The 12,563-nt window shown below is 33.9% G+C and overlaps 1 protein-coding gene and 1 non-coding gene across 2 annotated transcripts in view; one reads left to right on the top strand and one right to left on the bottom strand.

Moving 5' to 3' along the window:
* LOC118202160 (zinc metalloproteinase nas-13-like) overlaps positions 1-12,563 on the bottom strand; it is a 197,657-nt gene that overhangs the window by 100,171 nt on the left and 84,923 nt on the right. The window lies entirely within an intron of this gene.
* Positions 12,387-12,460, top strand: TRNAT-UGU (transfer RNA threonine (anticodon UGU)). Its single transcript has one exon. It is a non-coding gene; the product is annotated as a tRNA-Thr (tRNA).

Here is a 12,563-nt window from a genome sequence, read left to right as displayed (position 1 = left end):
GATTAGACTATCAGAGAAAAAGTAATATGCTTGTGTAAAGGGCTATTGTAACTAGTAAAAATAATTAGCAAATGAAATAGAAATTAACATTTTGCAAAATAAAATAAAATGAATCTTCAATTTTTCTTTTTAAATTAAGAAACAGAAATCAGTTCAAATACTTTCCAGAATATTTTATGACAAATCGTATTTTAATTATTCATAATTTAATGTTGGTATACATTTTCAATTTAAGATACATAGGATTATGAATTTCTACTACATTAATGAACATAATTTTTTATCTAAATGTTATTCTTTGTACCATTGCACACATGAAAATGCTACCTCAAGCTAATCGTTTTCTACCAATGTTCTTGCTTATTGCAAGATTTAATTACATTTACATATTTCCTTTACTATATTTTTCTCACATATGTTTTCCAGAATTATAAATTGCTTTGGAAGTTATTCCATTTTCTTATTCAGTGATATCTGTTTACTGAACATGGAGTTAAGCAGTTCAGTGATAATTTAATTCATTTGCTTTATTGTTACTTTTGTTCATTATTTTCTATAAGAGATTTTTGAAATTAGATATTTTCCGTTATAAATATGATGATGTACTCTTGTTTTCCACATTCTATCTCTTTGGAGATGAGACAATGATTTAATTCTTCTTTTGCTGATAATTTAATTTTTAAGCCGCTAGTGTCTATGTATGCCCACAAACGAAAGAGTGGTTAAATCCACTAAACACTGGAGTTGAATTCAAGAGCAAAATCCTGGCAAACGGCTAATTTCACGGCTTTCTCTTTGTGCATTTTGAATACGATTTAGTTCTCCTGAAAAGTTCTCCCCAAAAGCGTCCGTCACCCTGGATAAGTATCCCTCGTGCCCTTTGCCGTATTCTAATAATCGAAATACGTTATGATTCTTTACGGCGTATATAGAATGATAGAATTGTATAGATTCATAAGATGACATCACAGACAAACGTGGCCAAAATAGCTTATTAATTTATTTTTGTACATTTTTGATGCGTATCGTCAACTGCATATCATTCTGAATGCCATAAGCACCCTGCAAAATTTCGTAGCATATCACATTTTTTAGACAATGGACGACACAGAGAACAGAGGGATGCGGCACCACATGTTAGCAGTGTGAAGAAGGCAGGAAAGTGAGTGTGCATTTGCAAAGAAGCAGGTATAGAGTTAATTTCTTTGTTTAAATTTTGAACGGTGATTGGTAAGAAATATCTGCAAGGCTGCCTTTACGATAGCGCATTGGGAATTAATTTTCATATGATGCATACAAGAAGCGTAAGGTGTAGAATTAAAAGAACTACTGCTAAATTAAAGTTAGTAATTTTCCTTAATATTTCATATCTCATATATAATAAAAGCGAAGAAGTGTGTAAACAGAAAATTGTCACTTTTAACCAAAGCCTCTCTTTACTCTATTTTGCAGTAAAGACATTTTTTTTAATAATTGTAGATTTATTTTTAATTAAAATATTTTACATCGACTAAAGTTAGAATTTACTTCGCGATGTAAAGATATACGGCCCTATATTTTCGAATGTACCGTCATTATTTTTTTGTGTTCATCATGTGTTTGTTCTTTTATTATATTGTTTTGTTGTTGTTGTTGCTCTTTTGTTGTATGTTTGTATTTTGTGTTTCTTTTTATGTATTTTCTTTGCATGTGTTCTTCATTAGTTGAGCACAGATTTCATTAGTTCTTTCTTAGTTGAGCTCAATAAATGAATTTCATATTAAGAGTTTCAATGCATAATTATCGTGGAGTTCTCTCAAACCAACTAAGAAATCTTAAGAAATAATGATCTCAGCTCTTTAAATATCTTCTGCGTTACTTTTCAGAGAGACCTTTAGCTCCATAATTACATCAAGTTTCTTTAAAACCTAATTTTCAATAAGCCAAGTGCATTACAATATTCACTGTAAAAACATTATGTTTACGGTTGACGTACGATTATTAGCAACATGCAGTTATTGGGTATAGAAGAAGTTATTGGTATAGAGAATAAGATGCACAACATCAATCTTACGAAAGTGGACATATTCAGAGAAACACAGAGCGACTTCCAGTATCCCATGTGACCAGTGTCCACTCGTCTATAGATGTATGCTTCCAGTATATAATGCATACTGGGTGCTCACTATCCACTTGACATGCTACCACGCATTTTATGATGAACATTTTTGTTTCTGTTGCTTGTTCTTTGAATTCTTGAAGTTTGCTGTATTAATTTTGAAACAGGTTAAAAGTCTGCATTTAACACGTAGGTTAAAAGTCTGCATAAAGAAAAGAATTTCTTTATATTAGTGCTATTAATAAATCGCTCTTCTGGGCAAAGAATACAGGGACAAGACAGAATAGCATTCTTAAACATTTCCAGAAAAGGATTGTAACAATACTTTTAAAGAAATGATTCTTTGGTAAAGAACAGTGTTTCAATAGCGCTGTTTTTATTACAGTGACTTGAAAACAGAAGGAATTATGTCACCTTAGTCAACTGGAAGCCTGCGTTAGCCGTTCTCTAAAATGCCTAGCTTAATTGTCTACGTTTTCCTTGGTGGAGCTGAGAGTCTAGGCAGACAGCCGTGCGGTGAAAGCTGTTCTCTTGCTTCCAGTGGGAATAATTTTCTTCTTTGGAAACCAGTAGCAGGCGTAAGATTTGACGGTATAGATGATGTAATTTATTGTCGTGCCGTTCGAGTCTCTGTCTTGCGGATTTGCCAAGTGACGTAAGGATAGAGCTAAGATATGAGCTCTCCTCCCCTTCAAGATGTCCACTCAAAATAATACTTATCTTGAGTGGACATCTTGAAGTGGAGGAGAGCTCATATCTTAGCTCTATCCTTACGTCACTTGGCAAATCCGCAAGACAGAGACTCGAACGGCACGACAATAAATTACATTATCTATACCGTCAAATCTTACGCCTGCTACTGGTTTCCACAGAAGAAAATTATTCCCACTGGAAGCAAAAGAACAGCTTTCACCGCACGGCTGTCTGCCTAGACTCTCAGCTCCACCATGGAAAACGTAGACAATTAAGCTAGGCATTTTAGAGAACGGCTAACGCAGGCTTCCAGTTGACTAAGGTGACATAATTCCTTCTGTTTTCAAGTCGGAGTTCAGAGGACATCGTCCTGACTTTTGCCGATACAGATAGAGACCCAAGTCTCTGTTAATTTTTTTGTTATTCGCTCAACAGTTTTTTTTTTCTTCGCATTTTTGAGAAAACCCGCGGCCGGGGAGCATAATTCCCGCTCCCCGCCGGAAGCACAGCTCGATGCCGACTAAATCTTTTCCTTTCTCCTTCGCAACACCCACAAGTTTTTTCTCAGTCTCCGTCAACAAGTCCGTCAAGCCCGAAAATCAGCGAATCCAAGCAGTGAGTGCCTAAGCGAGTCAAGAGTAAGTGTGTCTCGCCTCTTAACCAAACGCGGCCGGGGAGCATATTTTGCCGCTCCCCGCCGGAAAACATCCCGCTTCGTAATTACATTTTGTCCAGCAAGCCCGAAAATCAGCGAGTCAGTCCGAGAGTGAGTGAAAAAGTGTGTCCAACTCAAATTTCCTTCTTCTCCTTCACCAAACGGGCTCCCACTATGGCTTCACTTATCGCCCCCTTAATTATGGCAAAATCTTCGTTTTCAACTCCAGAATGCGGAAAAAAAGGTGATCGCGCATGCGCGCCCTTCTTCACTTAGCCAACAACCGGACCCTCAATCGCCAAAAACCTGAATGACTTACATTGAAAGACAAGTAGCAACCTTTGACCTTTCCGTCACGTACTTTCCTCTCTTAAGGTCAACTAACAATGAAAATTCTTTCTCGAACATTCTAAAGCGCGCGAAATCATGACTTGGCGAAAATTGCCTCCCTTTCCCTGCTTCTTTCACAATGAATAAAAGTTTGTACAAGATTTGCAAATAAAAGAAAATAAATAATATTCATTTATACTAAATAATATTTCCCGAAGCATCTGTTTCTCCCCAAAATTAAAGCCTTAAATTAAATAATTCAGAATCAAAATAAAATTTAAATTTCCATAAATCATAAAATCATTCACATAGTTTTTACAACGCTATCCGGTAATTTCTCTACATAACATTCCTTTCCCCTAAGGAATTAAATTTTGGTTTACCAAAATTTAGCAGACAGACACTTCTTGAAATACCATGACTCATACTGTGCAATAAGGCTAAAGGATAACATAATGTAACAATATTTCACACGACTCCTTGGTACAGTGACGTAACGGACACATTAAATTTAAAGTCCAAAATGTGCAAGTAAAACAACAAGATTAATCAAAGCAATTACTAATTAAAATACTCAAGGAAGATCATTAAAAAACAATTAATCAAAACATCAATTAAATCACTTAATTAATTAAACCTAGAAATACTCAGAACACATACAAAAATAAAAATAAAATATAAGGCGTTAATCACAAACAAAATATGTCTAAGATCAATCAATAATTTTATGACAAAAAGAATTTCTCTTTTTTTTTTTTCAGTTCATTGCATCACATTAGTGTTGCAGTCTCTGTGTGGCCACATTTCTGAACGTTTATTTATCTATTCATTCCTTTTCAGTCCATTAATGTAAACAATTTCACCTGAGGTCGAACACATTCTACTATTGTGACAATTTCTGCTGAGCACAATCATGGAGTACATTAAATGAGTACGGAGTTGTCAATGCAAGCGAGGGAAAACCCTGTCGTTAGAAATCATTGTGTTAACAACTCCCCCCTGCAGCCTTCAACGCGAGAAAATGAAAGCAACCAACCCCGGAATGTGAACTCAGCACCACAATACTCCTTAGTAGAGGAACTTGACCTTAAAAGAAACCAGATTTCACCCTCCTACGTCTCACCTTCGACCAAGGAAGAACAATCTTCAAAGTTGAAGAAGACTTTATCTTTCAATTTTTCCCTTACGATAGATAAGCCACTGAATGTGTTCGAATACACACACCCGAAGAAAGAAATAATCTAATCCAATTGTTCACACCAAAAAAAAATGAAATAAATAAAAATAAGATAATTAACGCGCCGCAGATACATAAAATACATTCCTGAGAAAATAAACACACTAATAATTCAAACAATTCCAATTAAAATATGTCACATGAACGTATTCTAACAAAGAGTAAAGACCCCCTTAAGTACTACGAAATTGAATAACTTCCAGGAATGAATCCCCAAACAATCACGTCTAAGAACAGAAGCGGCCTGATCAGGGCAAAGCATTAAAAAGAAAAGAACGTTACAACACAAGGAACCTCGGAACCAGCCGAAAAATACCCCACACAAAAAAAAAAATCAGAAAGAAAGAAAACGTGATTGTCCAAAAATTCAATCCAACCAAAATCAATTCCGAGAATGAACATAACGAATACGCTGTGCAAATACCAATTAGAATTTTATCCAAAACACACAAAAATAATACTACTACAACCTAATGCATGTACAAAATAACGTTTGGCCCAAAATTTACAAATACTACCAAGATACACATATACACCAAAAATGAAAATACAATTAAACTGTAAAAATTTCGTACATAATTCAAATGAGCAATGAGATCAGTGATACTTAAAAAAAAATTTTTAAACTGCAATACCTAAACAAATCACACATAAGCATTACGTTAAACCATATCAAGTCAAAAATATTTCACTGTAATTCAAATCAAGCCAAAAAAAATCAACCAGCAAGAGTGAAGTGTCGCTAAAAATTTCACACCTCACGGTAAACACTAGTGAGTAACAACACCATATTTAAGTCCCCTTAGTTAGACAACAAAAATTTCAGTAATTCTAAAAATCTCTTAAGTCCACGAGAAAAAAAAATCAACCTAGTCAAAGAAATCAATCAAAGCTGGACTGAAGCACGTTACTAGAACACTAAATAAAATATCACAAATCAACAGTGTTCAAAACAACCCCCCAATTTAGGCAAAAACCGAGATCTATTCCGCATCAGACTTTTTCAAAACGTTGTATAGTAACCTAAGTAGCAGCCATCAGCAACACCTCCAACCAAACAAAAGAAACAAAGTAACTCTTTACCGCGTCCATGTAAGCTGAGAAAAGCGCTGTATTATAAATGACAGACTCAAACTTTACATATCAAGCAAACCTCCAGACACGTTGAAAAAGAACATAAGATCTCTTATCTCGGAAAGAAAAGTGCGCTGACTGAGACGTTACAATCCTGAACCAACACAATGAAAAAAGATACAACAATAGTTTTCTCAGATAACAAGTTCCTGTTTGCCCCCCGGTGTAAGAGGTCAAGTGCCACCATGAAGTGCAAGTATTTACAAGGAAACGAGCTTTCAGGACATTACAACTTCACGCAAGACCTAACTGCAAGCAACAAATGCAAAGTTCTCAAAAGTGCTAAACTAAAAAAAAAATACTCATAACTCGTAACTCAAAAATCCCTAAAAATCACACAAATGAAATCCATAACTCAAATTCTACTATTTTCCTAAGACCACAGAAATCTCAATTCTTCCACAGAAACTAAACATCAGAGAACTTACATTTTACGGACCTTGGCAGAAACCACCAGAAAACAACACACAAACTTGATACAACTATCTTGATACTAATAAGTCAAACCAAAACAAGAATTGACCCCAAATTCCGCAACAAGTCCAACCAAGAAAGAAAATTCAGTACCTCAAATCACATCTATTACGATTAACTAGCAAATTCAAGACAAACTACTTGTAATCAACAGAAAATTCCCGCTCATGAGTACAGAGCAAAAGTAACTAATCTTCTCAAACTTATCTAAAATTTCCACAAACCAAATTCCCGTTGTCACCAAAATTCTCATTAAAATTCACTTTCTACAATTCACAAGACTAAATTTCTACTGTTTAAACAATTCTCACCTGACAACTCTTCACAAACTTAAAACTCAGAAGATAACTAATCTCAATTACTCTGACTCATTAAACTAATTAGAACTTCACTCAAGCTGATGAATGCAATACAAAAAAATTAAATAACCAAACATCACTATTGCTGATCTCAGGCAAAAATTCAAATCTAACCCATGTTCACTTTAAAACAGAATTTTGCAATTGCAAAACAACCTTCAATTTTGTTTTTAACTCATTCATTTGTATTATTATGCCTTCAGAACTTATAAAATTCATTGCTCAATACTAAATTAAATTTTCTAACACATTACACAATATACTGGAATTATAACAAAACATTGTAAATCAAAACGCAATAATATACTACGCTAGAGAATCATGAAAACATTACATACATTTCACAAAATATTATTCAACCAATTAAAAAAAAAAAAAATCAGAATTTCTCTAACGTTAACCCCTCACAATTACACATTTCACAAGATTCTAGGTTAAATAATTAGCAAAAACACACAGACAAAAAAAAAAAAAAAAAAAAAAAAAAAAAATGTCTAGCTACGCATAGCTATGGCTTGTCTCATTCAGTAAAATAATTAGAGTCTTTAATCTCTTTCTCTTAGAAGTGCTCAAAAAATGAGTCCAGTTTTTAAAGACAAGCACTCGAAACTTTATACAAGGATATACAAATAGCATAGGATTATCGTGAAATAATTCATTTTCCAGCTTGTATCAGAAATCAGAAATCAAAAGTATACATCCAGAAAACACTCAAGGATTTTCTACAGTAAAAATATACAGTATCTATTCTCCTACATTAAAAATATATATTTTTCCTAACTTTAAAGTTCAATTCTGTGTGCCTAACGTTAAAGTCCAAAATTCCTGAAATTCACACACATTTTCAAACTTTATCACTCTCGTATTAACAAATAAGCAAACACAAATCAAAAAACTCTAATTAATCCTAGCACCTAAAATTTAACACCTTCTTAAAACAGTAAGTTATACGAAATAAATAAATTCACAAAATCAGTTACTGATTCGATCCTTCACTAAGCAGAGGTCACGGCACCAATGTTATGAAGAAGAATTTCGTGAGAGGTTCGAATAAACACAAAAAAAAAAAAAAATAATAACTTATCTGTAGTGGACATCTTGAAGTGGAGGAGAGCTCATATCTTAGCTCTATCCTTACGTCACTTGGCAAATCCGCAAGACAGAGACTCGAACGGCACGACAATAAATTACATCATCTATACCGTCAAATCTTACGCCTGCTACTGGTTTCCATAGAAGAAAATTATTCCCACTGGAAGCAAGAGAACAGCTTTCACCGCACGGCTGTCTGCCTAGACTCTCAGCTCCACCAAGGAAAACGTAGATAATTAAGCTAGGCATTTTAGAGAACGGCTAACGCAGGCTTCCAGTTGACTAAGGTGACATAATTCCTTCTGTTTTCAAGTCGGAGTTCAGAGGACATCGTCCTGACTTTTGCCGATACAGATAGAGACCCAAGTCTCTGTTAATTTTTTTGTTATTCGCTCAACAGTTTTTTTTTTCTTCGCATTTTTGAGAAAACCCGCGGCCGGGGAGCATAATTCCCGCTCCCCGCCGGAAGCACAGCTCGATGCCGACTAAATCTTTTCCTTTCTCCTTCGCAACACCCACAAGTTTTTTCTCAGTCTCCGTCAACAAGTCCGTCAAGCCCGAAAATCAGCGAATCCAAGCAGTGAGTGCCTAAGCGAGTCAAGAGTAAGTGTGTCTCGCCTCTTAACCAAACGCGGCCGGGGAGCATATTTTGCCGCTCCCCGCCGGAAAACATCCCGCTTCGTAATTACATTTTGTCCAGCAAGCCCGAAAATCAGCGAGTCAGTCCGAGAGTGAGTGAAAAAGTGTGTCCAACTCAAATTTCCTTCTTCTCCTTCACCAAACGGGCTCCCACTATGGCTTCACTTATCGCCCCCTTAATTATGGCAAAATCTTCGTTTTCAACTCCAGAATGCGGAAAAAAAGGTGATCGCGCATGCGCGCCCTTCTTCACTTAGCCAACAACCGGACCCTCAATCGCCAAAAACCTGAATGACTTACATTGAAAGACAAGTAGCAACCTTTGACCTTTCCGTCACGTACTTTCCTCTCTTAAGGTCAACTAACAATGAAAATTCTTTCTCGAACATTCTAAAGCGCGCGAAATCATGACTTGGCGAAAATTGCCTCCCTTTCCCTGCTTCTTTCACAATGAATAAAAGTTTGTACAAGATTTGCAAATAAAAGAAAATAAATAATATTCATTTATACTAAATAATATTTCCCGAAGCATCTGTTTCTCCCCAAAATTAAAGCCTTAAATTAAATAATTCAGAATCAAAATAAAATTTAAATTTCCATAAATCATAAAATCATTCACATAGTTTTTACAACGCTATCCGGTAATTTCTCTACATAACACACTTTATATCATTTTTCGGGATCCGACACAACAAAAAATTTTTTCTTGCTCTTTGCTTCATTGGAATATTCTTGGTTGAGAGTAACCTAAATTTTGGAATTTCGGTTAGGCTGAGGTGAGCCATGCTGTCTTTAGAAGGCACTGAAAATGAAAACCTTTCAGGTAGCGCACGTTTTTTACTTCCTGAAAGTCATAATATTGATAATGACATATAATGTAAACTATCTTAGGCAATTCAAAGCAAAACAGAAAGATAAATATAAGAGTAAATCAATATGGAGATTTAAATATAAATTCAGACATGCTTTCCGAAAGAAAATTCAAAAACATATTTATTTATAAGCAATAAAACATCAGTAAATGTCCGCACTATTTCGTTCTCCTATTTTTGGAAAAGGGGATTATTTCTGTAAAAAAGATACTATATTTTTACGAACATTAAACTTTATAATGGAATTTTATATTAAATGTTAAAAAGATATTATATTACATATATTAATCATTTTGTGACATTAATCCTATAATTAAGAATAAATTGAGAGCTTTGAATGTTCAGCCGAATGCTGAATGAAAAATAGGTTTTGGAATTGAAGTACAGCTAAGTGCATTACTGTGTATAATCTAACAACTCGAGTAGAAAATGTTTCCGAACGGAAATAAACATAATACAGAGTTACTCATAATTCTGTGAAACATTTTAAAAACACATAACGGATAAGCTACACGACCGATGCAAATTTTCCTGGGCTTTATTTACATATTTCGTATATACTCAGCATATCCACCTTAGTTCGTAAGAGAAACACAAATGTGATACTCTGTTTCGTTCTACATGGTATATCATCTTTCATAAAAGCCACAGCTTCAGTGATACGACTGCAAATATCCTGGAGATTTAAGCACAAAAATAGCATTCTTCATAAATCCTCTAGAGAAAAGTCACGTGGGGTTAAATCTGGGGTAGGCATTACAGCAATGTACCATCTTGTAATTGTGTACCTTAGCAGCTTATCCACTTTTCCTGTTTTCTCCTCATCCAATGCACCTTCTCCACCTTCCCATTGTACTGATATACGTTTTCAGTAGTATAACAGAAAAAACGACGACAGAATAGGAAAGTCTTCTTATCCAACTTGAAGGCAGTTTTTGATTGGGATTCTCTCCCAAAGGGTGTCTATCATTATGACAAACTTTAAAAGAGATACTCTCAACATAAGTTCAGCATTGTTCTCTAAAGTAGTGAGCCGGATAATAGTCTTGCTGAAAAGAGGTAATCATTAGTGTTTTCATTCAGCCAGCTTTCCAGTATCTCCAAGTAAGTCTCCTCGGGACCCTAACGCCTAGATGTCAGTTGCATCAGCAAAGACAGACATTTTAAAAATATGTGAAATGGAAAAAAAAACTTAATGAGTTTGCGTTTATCTCAATATAACCAAATTTAATATCAGTTATGCAGCTTACTTATTATTTTTTTTAAAATATTCTAAGGATTTGCGACTAACTGTGTATTTTACATTCTTTATTTCTGGTGCTTTTAATAACATTATTCTTACATGCAAGAAATATAATATGCATATAAGAGGTGTATAAGAATAAAGTTCATTTTTTATTATTCTAGAATAGTTAGAACAAAAGATGGGAATTGGAAAGGGAAAAGAATAAAATGATTGGGCAACAATAAAGAATGATTATAGACTTTTGTAGGGTCATGCTACGTTTTTCTACATTGTTTGTATTATGTTTAAAAGGTCTTAGTGTCAACAACGGTTTTCCTCTAATGATAAAATTTAAAAATAAACGCATACTTGTATGATAGTTGCATCTAAATATTGTGATTCTATGATACAGAAATTTAAAGTGTAAATATATTTCAGAGATATAACTTATATACCCCACTAATTTAAGATATAATTATGTTTCAGTAATATACTTTGTGTATGTCACTATATTAAGATATAAAAATATTATAATATTACAATAATTTAAACACTGTATTAGACCCGTAGAAACATTTATAATATTGCCACATGCACATTTTGTAATATTACCACATTGTAATATTACCACATGCACATTTTGTATAACCTACGAAGATATTTGAGCTTACTGAATATTTTGTTCTTATTTCTAGTTATCGTTTAAGAACAGAGCCAATTAACTCAAATGGTATTTATTTATGAAAATGAAATTTAGAAGAAATTTTATTTTAAATAATTCTTTAACAAAACGAAAACTTTTGTGAAAAGAAACCACCAGTTCTTTATTTCCTCCCCCCTGCATTTTTCACTCATTACTACACGTCCAAAATTCTTAATGTATATTTCAGATCTCACAAAGAAAAATATATTACGCCAATGTATGAGTTCATTGACCTGGTCAATAACTTACGAGTTTAGTAACCCAATGATACTTGTTAATATTATTTGAATGCAAAAGTTTTCTCCTTCAATACCTATATATTTTCTCATGCATGTTTTTGTTCTGTTTCCTTAAAAATTATGTTAAATTTCAAGAAACTTTATAAAAAGTTTAAATTTCTGATATTTTTAACTTTTCAGTTTAATTTTCATTATTCTTGGAATTATTAATGTTGTTATCATTAGCTTCTAACTTAACATTACTCTGACTATTTGGCATTTTAAACAATTTGCACGTAAGACATCTTAAACAATTTACATAATTTCACAGTACTTTATAAATAACTATGTCTCCAGTTCGTGGAAAATTAATTCTTAAAGTAGTAGGTCAATCGTAACTATTTAGCTTAAAATCGTTTTCGACTACCTAGAATCTATGTACCAGATCGCAATTTTTTTGATCTTATGATTTAAAATTTAAAAAAAATATATAAGTGTTTAAAAAAATTTGAGATTGCAATGGTAAACAGTTTGGTTTGTTCTTATATTGTATGAAGTTTTGTAACTGTAATATGCTGTCTTTCTTTCTTTAAATAATACATAATATGAAATTTGTTTTGCTAACTTTATAAGGTATTTCTCTCACTTTCCTAGTGCGCCTTCGTGGTGTAGTGGTTCTGCACACTGGGCTTGTATTCCAGAGGTCCGCGGTTTGATTCCCGGCGAAGGCGTTTGCTAATTTTTCATCTCTCTGACCTCCAAAAAAATCCTAATGTCTCTACAGTGGCGCCCGAACTAAAAGGATTGTTGGATGATGATTCTCCGCACCGTTAT

The sequence above is a fragment of the Stegodyphus dumicola genome, chromosome 6 (assembly GCF_044657685.1).
Source record: "Stegodyphus dumicola isolate Sdum_Otavi_A_Nest chromosome 6, ASM4465768v1".
In the NCBI taxonomy this organism is placed as follows: domain Eukaryota; kingdom Metazoa; phylum Arthropoda; class Arachnida; order Araneae; family Eresidae; genus Stegodyphus; species Stegodyphus dumicola.
The sequence above is the reverse complement of the archived record's forward strand: the minus strand, read 5'-3'. Positions and strand labels throughout refer to the sequence as shown.